This window comes from Solanum dulcamara, chromosome 8 (assembly GCF_947179165.1).
Source record: "Solanum dulcamara chromosome 8, daSolDulc1.2, whole genome shotgun sequence".
In the NCBI taxonomy this organism is placed as follows: domain Eukaryota; kingdom Viridiplantae; phylum Streptophyta; class Magnoliopsida; order Solanales; family Solanaceae; genus Solanum; species Solanum dulcamara.
The window spans coordinates 21880464-21893442 of NC_077244.1; the positions used below are offsets into that span (position 1 = coordinate 21880464).

Consider the following 12979-nt stretch of genomic DNA (forward strand, 5'->3'; position numbering starts at 1 on the left):
ATGTTAAATATGTTAAAACAGAATCATTTGTGCATGAATAGTTGAAAATGAACAGAGGATGACATGGGTACACCCTAAAGGGGGAAGTGGACAAGAGAAATACAAGCGTAAGAGAAAATCAACTGGTGCTATCATATGTATATGGGAACGCTTACACTCCAAACGAGATCTTATAACAGATGGATGGATCTCGAGGCTAATAATAAATAGATATAAGCTGCGGTATCTGAGACCGTGTGAAGAATCATTGGTAGAGACCTTGATGGATGGTGCGATCACTACCCTCGGGAATCTGGTAGTCCAGGATGAAAGATAGTCACGTACGAAAGCAAAAAGTAAAGATTGAGGATCAAAAAAGGTAAAACAGTAATTGTAAAAGATGGATGTGTTACGAAAGTGTCTCAGAATTTGTAAGATCTCGACTCGCTCCCAATAATGTAATACAGGTCAAACGAGGAAATGGACGCGATTATATCAACATTAACGTACCCAATTCCATCAAAGTTATGAGGTTAAGCGTGTTCAGGTGGGAGCAATTTTAGGATGGGTGACCCCCTGAGAAGTATGCAAGAATTCTATATATTCAGACGTAAGACACAAATCAGAGGCTAGAGTAACTTAAGGGAAAACTAGAGTTTATGGAATGGCTATAAACCGCAAGAGGCCGCGTAAGACGATGTAGACTAGGCTGGTGAAGAGACAGAAAGTACATCACAGCTCTAGAACAACGATATGCTTGAACATCGTTTGGAGCTATTTTGTAGTCTAGTTGATAGTGAATATATACATATATATATATATATAGGATGTCCCACGTACAATTATATCGGTGGACATGTGAGTTCCAACAACTTGTGTCACAGTAAGAAAGGTATTAATCACGCTAGGGTACCAAAGATCGAGCGACAATAAGAATAAAAGGTACAACTGTTGCAACGTACTCTACTATTATTTGACTGTAGGTTAAATTGGAGATTTTAGTAGAGAGATATTTGGGAAATAAAGAGGGTAAGTAGATAGAAAATAAAGAGATCAAACTATTAGAAGGAGGTGAAAAGTAAGGAAACCTCAGTAAGTGAAACTCCCGAAAGAAATCACCGGCAAGGCGCGAGACCATATTATATTAGGCCAAAGAGGGATCACAATATTCTCAAGTACCAAAAAAGGAAACCCATAACGGGGAATGAGGACTCGTGTAAGACCTAGTAGTTCGAGTATATTTTCAATTCTCAGGAGAACTAGTGATGGAATGGGCAGTTAATACAGCATCGCCGAGAGGGAAGTTTATTTCCTACCTTAAGGTGAGAAAAATAATCAGAAAAGGTTGTGTTTATCACCTGGTTCGCATACAGTATTTGGAAGCGGAAGCGCCAACCCTTCAGTCAGTTCCCGTAGTTAATGAATTCTCATATATATATCCAGACGAGCTTCCAGGCCTTCCTCCCGAATGAGAGATAGACTTTACCGTAGATGTGCTGCTAGATACCCATATGATATATATTCCTCCATACAGAATGGCATCTGCAGAATTAAAAGAGCTAAAGGAGCAGTTAGAAGACTTACTGGAAAAAGGCTTCATCAGACCGAGTACTTCACCTTGGGGAGCCCCGGTATTATTTGTGTAAAAGAAAGATGGGTTGCTGCAGATGTGTATTGATTACAGGCAGCTGAATAAGGTAACCATTAAGAATAAACACCCCCTTCCCAGGATTGATGATTTATTTGATCAGTTGGAGGGTGCTAAGTGGTTTTCAAAAATAGACTTGCGATTGGGTTATCATCAGGTGCGGGTAAGAGAATCAGATAAACCAAAGACAACATTCTGGACCCAATAAAGCCATTACGAGTTCAGAGTGATGTCTTTTGGCCTGACAAATGCTCCAGCGGTATTCATGGACCTGATAAATCGGGTATTTAGACCATTCTTGGATATGTTCATGATTATATTTATTGATGATATTCTGATTTATTCTCAGTCAGAAGCAGAGCATGCAAATCATCTGAGAGCGGTACTTATAGTACTCTGACACCAGAAACTGTATGCTAAATTTTCCAAATGTGAATTTTGGTTGACTTCTATGGCACTTCTGGGATATATTGTTGGGGTTGATGGTATTAGGGTAGATACACTGAAGATCGAGGCCGTAAAGAACTAGCCTAGGCCGACGACACCTATAGAGGTACGCAGCTTCTTGGGATTAACAAGTTATTATAGGATATCTGTAGAGAAATTTGCTTCAATTTCAGCACTACTGTCAAGATTAACTCAGAAGGGAGTCAAATTCTAGTGGACTCGTGCCTGTCAACGAACCTTTAAGTTATTGAAAGAGAATTTTACTACAACTCCAGTTCTAACTCTTCCAGAGGTACCATATGGGTATGTTATTTATTGTGATGCTTCGGGTGTAGGAATAGGTTGTGTCTTGATGCAGCACGGCCAAGTTATAGCGTACGCTTCCCGGCAGCTTAAAAAATATGAAAGAAGGGATAGGTAATGGGCATACTTAAAAGGACAACAATAAGAGGAACCCTTCTGAAGTATGAAGACACCGTATGAGGTTAGTTCAACATTCGAGGACAAATGTTCAAAAGGGGGGAAGAATGTTATAACCCGTATTTTGCACATTAGGGCATTTCGGGATAACGGTAATAAGTCAAGGGCAAGGCTATGGTTGATCTTGTTGGATACAAAATTCTTATGACTAAATTGGAATTTCAACTTGGAAATATTAGAAAAAGTAAGGGGCAAAAATTGGTATTTCTCATAGAGGATGTTATATCCCGTATTTTATACGGTTGGATGTTTTAAGGTAGCCGTGGTAAAGTTAAGGGAATGAACATCTTCCAAAATTTATTTAATATACAAGTTGGATATGAATATTATTTATGATCATTAATAGTGTGGAAATATTGGAAAAGGCAAAGGGCAAAAAGGAAAATTCACAAAGTGGCCTATGGTAATATTGTGGAAGGCTAGGGGTAAAATGGGAATTTCACAAAGTCTTCAAGAAGACTCATGTGGGACCCACATTCCACATGGCATCCCATGATTGGAGAAAAGGGGTGTGTTGGACCAATGAAACCTTGACATGTGTCACCACTTAGATCTTGACATTTGTCACCACTTAGGGCTTGACACGTGTCACCACTTAGGGGATGACATGTGTCACCCCTAAAGTTGTATATATATATATGAGTCTTATGACTCATTAATTTCCACACTCATCTAGAGTGTTCAAGAGCAAGAAAAACGAAATGGCACGAAAAAAAAAAAGAAGAGAAGAGAAGAGAAATTAAGGTAGAAAGAAGGAAAGAGCTACGGTTTTGGGAGGAGAAAAAGGTAAGTTCTCCAATTCCGTTCCAAGAATTAATTATATGAGCTATAGCATGATGTTATGAAGATTTTATTAATGAAATTTTATGGTTTGAAGAAGCCCAAAACGTTACCAAACAGCCAATAAGTTTCAGCTGCGCTAAAGGAAATTTCGAGGCAAGTTTTGGCGAGTTTTGGTGAATTTCGGGAAAGGTAAAGTTTTCTGTTTTGAACTGGAATTTATGATGATGTTATGAAGTATATTATATGTCTTAAAATATTCTGGAAGTGGAAAAAATGTATAAGGATGTTTGACGTTGGAAACAAACTAAATGGAAGTCGTAGTAGTTAAATCGAAGTCGCGTAGTGTGTTGTTGTTGTGGTGCTGCAGTTTGGTGGTGGTTTAATTGCGTGTTGCAGGGATGTAAAGTACTCAAAAATGGATGTGGGTGCTTCTGGTTTCAGCCACACAACCCTCCGTTTGGTATGACTACATATTTTACGAAATAAAGGTTAAAAACTCTATTTTGGTACCGTAGTTTGGAATGAGTTGTATAGAGCTTGTATTGTGTAAAGTTGAAGTGATTTAATTGTATACATACTGATGGATGTTGATGTTGGTATGGTTGTTGACATGGTGGCCGAGTTGAAAACTCGGGGATGTTCAAGTTACAGGGGAGATGCTGCCCGATTTTTGGTAGATTCGGAGCTAGTAATAAACTAGTCGAGAGACATAGATAAGGAAATGATTCCTATGGTTACTTGGGTGTAGAGTTGGAAATTGGAAAGTTAAAGTTTTGTTAACCTTAGTATTAATTTCATGTTAAATAGGTTCAAGAGACGACGAGGCGAGCATAGTTAAGAGTAATCCGTAAGAGGTACGTAAAGCGAACCTTTCTTTCTTTTGGCATGTCTTTGTCATAAGTACGTAAAGCTTATACTTTCTCTTCTTTTGGCATGTATTTGTTATAAGTATGTAAAACCTTTCTTTCTTTTGGCATGTTTTTGACATAAGTATGTAAAGCATATTCTTTCGATTTTCATGTTTTGACATAAGTATGTAAAGCTAATCTTTGTTTTGGTATGGTATTTATGAAACAAAAATATGACTTTTATATAAATTCAAAGATGTTCCTATTCCTAGAGCCATTAGGATGGCCAATTACTTGATTTCCAAAAGGTATTTTATTATGCTTCGATACGTCTATATGATTCCAGAAGATTTATTCTGATATAATCCAGGGTAACTTTCGAAAGGTACTTGACATGAGTCTCGTCTCAATTTTTAAATGATAGCTCATTCTGATTATTCCATTGAGTCTTAAATATGATTTAAATTCCATATAGTTTCTCACTACTCCACTCGTGGATGCCTCAATGCTTCCTTCACTGATCCTGGGCCAGGATATGTTATCATGCATACTTCTCTGCATTGTTCGCCGTGTCCCGACGTGAGGGGGCAGGTATGACATGTACATGAAGTGGTAAATGTTATGCCACGGAGTTATGCTGTGCCATGTACATATATGTTTGTGATATGATATGATTTGATATGGCCATCTGATATGATATGATTTGTTATGGAGATATTCCCTACTCTGGTGTTATGCTGTGCCATGGCGCCGATGATGGGAGGGCGACCACACTTTGTTCACCGAGTCCCATAATGGGGCCGGATATGACATATGTTTTTCTGCATACATTATCTGAGGTTTTGATCAGCATTTGATATCTCCGGACATTTTTCTCAATTTTGTACATTCTATTGCGGTAATGACTTTACTTATTACAACCCATTATATGTGGTTTGATAAGCATTTGATATTTCTGGATATTTTGCTCATTTTTGCACTTTCTGCTCTGGAAATAACTTTACTTATTACAGTTCATGCTCTACATACTCGATACATTTTCCGTACTGACCCCCTTTCTTCGGGGGCTGTGTTACATGCCCGCAGATACAGATAATTGGTTTGCTGATCCGCTCGCTTAGGACATCTACCATGTTGGTCGACAGTGCTCCTTTGTCCGGAGCCCTATTCTGGTACTGACACTTTCTGTTGTATATATATATATATGTTGTTCAGGGGTACGGCGGGGCCCTGTCCCGTCATATGACTAGGATATCATTCCGTAGAGATCTGTAGACATAAGATGTGGGTTTTGTATATATGTTTTGGGTTTTGTTTTGTGTTTCGTGATGGCCTATCGGCCCTCGTGCATTATATCTGTTTAGAGATCCCTTCTAATCATTACCTATGTTTATTCGATTAATGTACTAAGTGGGGCTAAGGGTACGTATGGGTGCCCAACTCGGGTACCAGTCATGGCCTACGGAGTTGGGTCGTGACAGTTATGAATGATAAGTATGTGATATTTGGAATTCAATCCATTCATAAAGCCCAGAATATAAGTCAAAACTCTCATTTACTTTTTGATGTTAGAACTCCTGCAATAGCGGGGTTGTTGCCTTTAAGTCTTCTATGTGATGAAAAGTATTACATGTAAAGCCTATCTCTTCTTTCTTTTAGAATGACTAGTTTTAAGTAAAATGATATATGATATGGGTTTAGAGTAATTCCATTTATGAGCTCTAAGTGTAACTCGTGACTTGTAGTCACTTCTGAACATTAAGAGTCTGAAAGTAGTCAAACTACTATTCTCGAGCCTGCTATATAAGGAATAGTAAGTGAAGGTATTATCTCTTCTTTTTAGAGGCTCTGAAATGATAAATGTATCTGATTGCATAAGTTGAGTCTTTGACTAGATAAATTGTGTTTCTGATTGTATAGACTATATTTCTGATTGCATAAATTGTGTGGCATTATCTTGATGAATGTCTGTGATGCATGAAGCCCCAACTGATGTAAGCCCTAATGACATCTAAAGGGGTACCTCAGATAATTACTCCCCTAGTCTTCAGGTGATGGTTCACTTGACTATTTCATCGAGTCTCAAATAATGACTTAGTTGCATATGGTTTCTCACTACTCTACTTGTGTATACTATAACCCATCCTTCCTCGAGTCCCACATGGGCCGGGAACGTTATCGTGCGCAGTTTTACTACTTCTTTCACCATATCCTGGGCCGAATGTGTACAGTTCCACGCATGAGGAGACGATTCCATACGTGAGGTGTGATATATGTTATATTTTATGACAATATAATTATTCATAGAGTCCCGGGCCAGCTCTAATATGATGGTATATGTGGCGAAATAAGGAAGGAACATCGAGTCCCTCCTTAGAGGGTCATATACAGTATGTATATTATGATGGTATACTATAGATGTACACCACTCCATTCACCGAGTCCCTCACTAAAGGGTCTGATACTTTATGTAGGTATGCATATGAGATTAGAGTGATACATTTGTGACCCCGAGCCCCATAATGAACTGGATGTAATACGATGACATATACAATAAGCTTATACCATATACAATGATATGATGCCGTATACGATAATATGATGACATAAAATATATGATGATACGATAACATGCGAATGTGATGAAATGATTATGACACCGAGTTCACTAGAGAGTCGGGCACAGTATACAATGATGTATATGATTACATGTCCTAAGGTGCAGGTACAGTAATTCATTAAATTATTATACTTGTCCCCTGCATCCCTATTTTAGTTATGGTCTCAATTATGATGTGTTATGTTTTACATACTCAGTACATCTATCGTACTGACTCCCCTTTTCTTGGGGGGCTTCATTTCATGCCCGCATGTACATGTGTTCATTTTGGAGATCCGTCAGCTTAGGATTTCCTCTTATCTATGTTGGAAGTGCTCCACTGTTCTGGAGCTTAATTTTTGATACTGGTCATGTAATATGTATATATTTGTATATTCAAGGGTACGGCAGGGGCCCTGTCCCGCCATATGATGCAGTTATTACTCTTAAAGGCCTGTAGACATGTGTATGTGGGTTATTTGTAAGTTCGTTTCAATTTTGCTCATACAACATATTGTAAATATTTTTATGGTATGGCAGCCTCGTCGGCTCGTGTGCCCTTTCCTGTTATGATACAGGTGAATGAGGCTACAGATTTATGAACAAAAAGTTTTGACCTATTGGAGTTTGTGTATAGTGTCACATCACACACGGTTCAAATTAAGTGTAGCTGATAGGTATGTATACGGGGGTCCAAGTCAGACCCCAGTCGCAGCCTACGGGGTTGGGTCATGATAGAAGTGGTATCAGAGCAGTTCGTCCTTGGAATGTCTATAGGCCGTGTCTAGTAGAGTCTTGTTTATCAGTGTGTTGTGCACCACATCTATAGACATGAGGCTATATGACATTTAGGATGTTACTTTCTTTCATATCTAAGATCGTGCGATAGAGCTGAGTCATAGAGAATGAAATCCCTGATACTAACTTGCGATATCAGCAGAAGGACAATATCGATAGAAGAAAGTAACTGACGATATTGGAAGTTACAAAGCATGCAGGTAAGCAACAGCACGAAAGACAAATGGCAGGTAAGGTGTTTCAATAAGATTGATATATAAAGTTGAAAAAAATGAAAGGAAAAGTATACCGGAAAGTGTAACAGGTGCAGTTTGAGTGGACATACGAGGTAAGTCCCTTTCCATACTGTTAATTATGGGCGCCCTGTATGGCTGCGATATGAGATGATATGAATATATATGTGTTCCCTGTGTGGCTGCGATATGATACGATACAAATATATATATATATATATATATATATATATATATATATATATATATATATATATATATATATATATATATATATGTGCCCTGTGAGGCATTGCTGGTATTTTCTGTGTGCAAGTATTGAGATAGTAAGAAATACAGAGAAAACTTTGCCCAAAGTTTCCTAGAAATAAGAAGAGAATAAGATACAAGGTTGTAGTATGTCTTGAAAGGTTCTGCCCACAACAATAATGAGATTTGATTAAACTACGAGTGTGGATGAACCCGAGAAATGAGTTAATTGCTAAATTAATGGCAATAAAAACTAGGAGGTCGATACAGGTATAGTAGAACAAAGTTGGAAAGGACCTATAAGCCAAAGAAGATGACTTAGAGAAAACTGATAGATCGGGATAAAATGATATAGTAAGACATCGCCTGAATTGATACATAGGGATAAACTATGACGAGTTATAGTTGAAAGAAGTAACAGTATGATTACAACAAGAGTACAAGGGAAAAAGGATTATGACGAAAATGAAGTGTTAATAAGACAGCTTTTGAAACATTAAGGATAAGACTAACTAAGAAGGGTAAGTAGCCCATAGTAAGAATCGTGAAGAAGGTCAAGCAGTGTTATACTGTGGGACTGAATGTAAACAAGGTACTGTGTGAATATAACAAAAACCGTTACGAGAATAAGTAAAGCTTAGTAAGAAAATAACTAGAAGGTATGACGCGGTCAATGTGAATGGAATGTAAAGATAGGTGTAAAACGGAAAAGCAAGCTATGGAGCAAATAAGGAAAGGTTATGTGATGACGAAAAAGATAGCTTGTGCAAGGAAATAAAGAGTAATTTGGAATTCCTTGCGCCTAACCAAAAATTCATATGATCTGGAGGAATAATAGAGAAGTTCTAATGGAGACACTCAAGATAGATGTGATTAATTAAGTGTGAGTATCGAACAAAAAGAGAATTAAACAGTTACGAACTGAAAGTATAGTACGATGAAAAGGTGATAAGATAAGGCCACTACTACAACAAAGTTGATGGTTTTAAGCAGGATTAGAAATGCGCCTTAAGCACATGACAAAGATGAAAGCTCAGGAGACATAAGGAAGTATTGTGTATACGTGACTTCACCTTGATGATTAGTGAGATGTGCAAGGAGAGGGAATGTTGATTTGCAGAACAACTACTGTATTATGAGGTTATTAGAAGAATAAGTGGTATCTACTGGAATAAGGTTCGTATAATGACGGAGCTTGAAATACGAATCATCAAAGTATAAGTACTCTCGAGGGGAGAATTTGAACCAATTATGAGCCGTGCTAATTACTGATTGGGATGAATGGAATATGGCTTTGAATGCACTAATACATTATAGATATTACCCGAGTATCAACCATTAGATGGGATTTTATACGATACATTGTGAATACTAAATAACCCTATGATTATGCTAGGGTTTCCTATAAAGGCAACCTAACATATGGATGATTTAACAGAAAATGTAGATATGGTGCGGCACGTTAAATATGTTGGAGTAGAATCATTCACGTATGAATAGTTGAAACTAAATGGAGGATGACATGGGTACACCTAAAAGGGGGAAGTGGACAAGAGAAATACAAGTGTAAGAGAAAATCAACTGACGCTATCGTATATAAATGGGAACACTTAAACTTCAAATGAGACCCCATAAAGGATGGACGCGATCATACCCACACTAATGCATTGGATTCCGTCAAAACTCTGAAGTTAAGCATGCTTGGGTGAGAGTAGCGCTGGGATGGGTGACCCCCTAGAAAGTGAAAAAGGGAACGAAACAAGTATAACAAAAAGAGATTGTAAATGCGTGTTAGTACAATGACATATATAGAACAGAGTAAGCCAACAACAGAAAAGATTATGACTAAATTAGAACGCACCTCGTGCAAATGGCAGAAGAATAATTGTGCAGCCTACGAGCATTGGCATACTAAGAGTAAGATCAAGTGATTACTCGATAAAAAGAAATCAGTAATAGCAATGTGATTGCCATACTTAGAATTTATTCAACGAAAGTGTAAGATGGTTCGAGGGAGAACTATTAAGCTATAATTGGTATTAAGGACAAAAGCCATGGCGGAGCCCTGACCTCGACTGAAGGAGGTGAGCCGCTAGTATAGCGACGCTAAGGCATTTTCTGAATTGCTCTAAGTACCTACACACATTTATGTAAGAACTATTACATAATGTATGGTAATAAAACTGGAAAAAGAGGAGTTGGATAGCATACCTAAAGTGTTACAAGTTGGATTAAGAGGAGTTGTATAATAGCTTAAACGAAGTGGAGCATCAAAGGCTTGATAGTTTGTTACAGGGGATGGGAATCCCAACTCAAAAATGGAAGGCAATTAAGGTAGGTTATAGTGCAAGCTGACCTCGCACTCTATGAAAGTATAAGTTTATATGGGTTATGATAGAAAAAGCTGCCTATGAGTGGGACCTACCATCCGGTTTGAAACAATACATTCAGTTTTCACAGATCAATGCTCCGCAAGTATATAAACGACCCTCCCAGAATATTTCTCGTGGAGGAGGTCTATGTAATAGGGAGTTATCCTATGAGGGGCAACCTATTGCCATCCTGGATCGGCAGATTAAAAGGGTTGAGAACTAAGGACGTAGCTTTTGTTAAGGTGTTGTGGCAGAATAAGAATCATGAAGAAAATACTTCTGTAAGCTGAAGAGGACATGAAACATAGGTATCCATACCTATTCCCAATGTCTACAGGTAAACCCCCACTCCTGGAACTCATATATTAATTACTTGGATGAAAATGTATGTTATTGCAATAGAAAGGAATCTCCCTACAATTTGTATAAAGTCTTAAGGGAAGTTTTATTCAACATTCGGGGACGAATGTTCTAAAGGGGGGAAGGATGTTACACCCCACACTCTCGAGCTAAGAATGTCTCTTAAGTTCCTTAGACATTATTATGTGAGCCGGATAAGTTACGACACTATCAAATGACTTTAAGAAAGGGAGAATGTGTTACCCCATAGTAGAGAAGGTTGGAAATAGAGTCAAAAGAATCCAGAAGGAATTGGAGGCCAAATAATGAGTCGTAGGACTCGATTTACCTACGTAAGCTACCAACTTAGAGGTCTTACATACTTGAGCTACTTGAGGACAAACTAAGCTTATGTATCATGGATTAAATAGGCTCATAAAATAAGATGAGATTACAAAACTACGAGAAAGGGGAAAAGATGACACGTGGCAGCCAATGGAGGAATGACACGTGGCAGAGCCTCAATAAAGAAGGTGACATACCTGTTTGGGGTCAAATAGGTGATCCACCTATTTGGGGGAGGTGGGCTGCAATGCCACATGGCAGCCCCTCCTTCAATGCATGGATACGGTGGCCCAATAGGGGCTGGACACGTGTCCCCCTTAGGGGATGACACATTTCACCTCTTGGGACCACATATATGTATGTATATGTAACATATACTTCAGTTCCTGCACCTAAATCTGCAGCAAAACAAAGAAAATAAACCCTAAACTTGGAAAGAAAAGTGTGGCGGCTAGGAGGAAAAAAATAGGTAAGTCCCAATTTCGTTCCATAAGTTAATTATACAGAATATAAAACGAAGATAAGGAGGTATTAGAAGTATAAAATCATGACTTGGTGCAGCCAATACGGACAGCAAAAGGTCCACACAGTTTCAGCGCGACTAGAGAAGTTCCAAGGCGAGTTTTGGCGAGTTTTGGCTAATTTCGGGTATGGTAAGACTTATACTTTAAATTTGGACTTTATGGGGTTGTTATGTAGAGTATTATATACCTTTTATACTGCTGGAAATAGAAAAAAGGTCATGGAAATGCTCGACAATAGAAACAATCAAAAGTGAAGTCGTCGTAGTTAAATTGTAGTCGAAATGGGGTGTTGTGCGTGTGGGTTGATGCTGCAGGTGTGTGGTGATGTGTTACAGGGACTAAATGTATTTTAAAAGGGTTGTGGGTTCTTCTGGTTTCAGACACACAACCCCTCATTTCGTATAATTAAAGGTTTTGCGAAACAAAGACTAGAAACCCTATTTTGGTATTACAATTTTCAGCAAGTTGGGTGGAGTTTATATTGTGTGATGTTGCCATGTTTTACTTGTATATGATCTGTAGGTTGGCTGTAGTAATTAGGTATGTTATTGGGAATTTGGATAGGGCATATTATACGGGAGATGCTGTCCAATTTCAGGTAACTCTTTAAACAAGTTAAGGAACTACTCGAAGAGGCGAACGAGGAAAAGAGTTATGTGAATACTAAGGTGCAACCGAAGGAGCTGAAAAGTTTAAGGTTGTTGATACTCTCCTTGCTTACATGTTAAATAGTTTTGGAGGAAGACGTCGTGGACATGATTAAGAGAAGTCCATATGAGGTATGTGAAGCTTTCTTTTAGTGTGTTTTTGGAATAAATATGTAGAGCTATCTTTCTTTTCTTTTGACATGTCTAAGATGTAAGTTATGAATAATATGTATGTGATATTTGGGATCAATCCATTCATAAAGCCCTAGATATATGTCAAAACTCTCATTTACCTTTTGATGTAAGAACTCCTACAATAGCGGGGTTGTTGCCTTTAAGTCTTTCATGTGATGAAAAGTAGTACATGTAAAGCCTATCTCTTCTTTCCTTTAGAATGATTAATTTTAAGTAAAATGATATATGATATGGGTTTAGAGTAATTCCATTTATGAGCTCTGAGTGTAACTCGTGACTTGGAGTTACTTCTGAACATTAGGAGTCTGAAAGTAGTCAAACTACTATTCTCGAGCTTGCTATATAATGAATAGTAAGTGGAGGTATCAGCTCCCCTATTTAAAGGCTCTTAAATGATAAATGCATGTGATTGCATAAGTTGAGTCTTTGACTAGATAAATTGTGTTTCTGATTTCATAGACTATATTTCTGATTGAATAAATTATGTGGCATT

At 38.0% G+C, this 12979-nt stretch overlaps 1 long non-coding RNA gene across 1 annotated transcript; it reads left to right on the plus strand.

Moving 5' to 3' along the window:
- The first annotated feature begins 3265 nt into the window (after nucleotides 1-3265).
- Nucleotides 3266-4384, plus strand: LOC129898552 (uncharacterized). The gene is made up of 3 exons (XR_008769394.1): nucleotides 3266-3340; nucleotides 3435-3526; nucleotides 4145-4384. It is a non-coding gene; the product is annotated as an uncharacterized LOC129898552 (long non-coding RNA).
- The last annotated feature ends 8595 nt before the right edge of the window (nucleotides 4385-12979 follow it).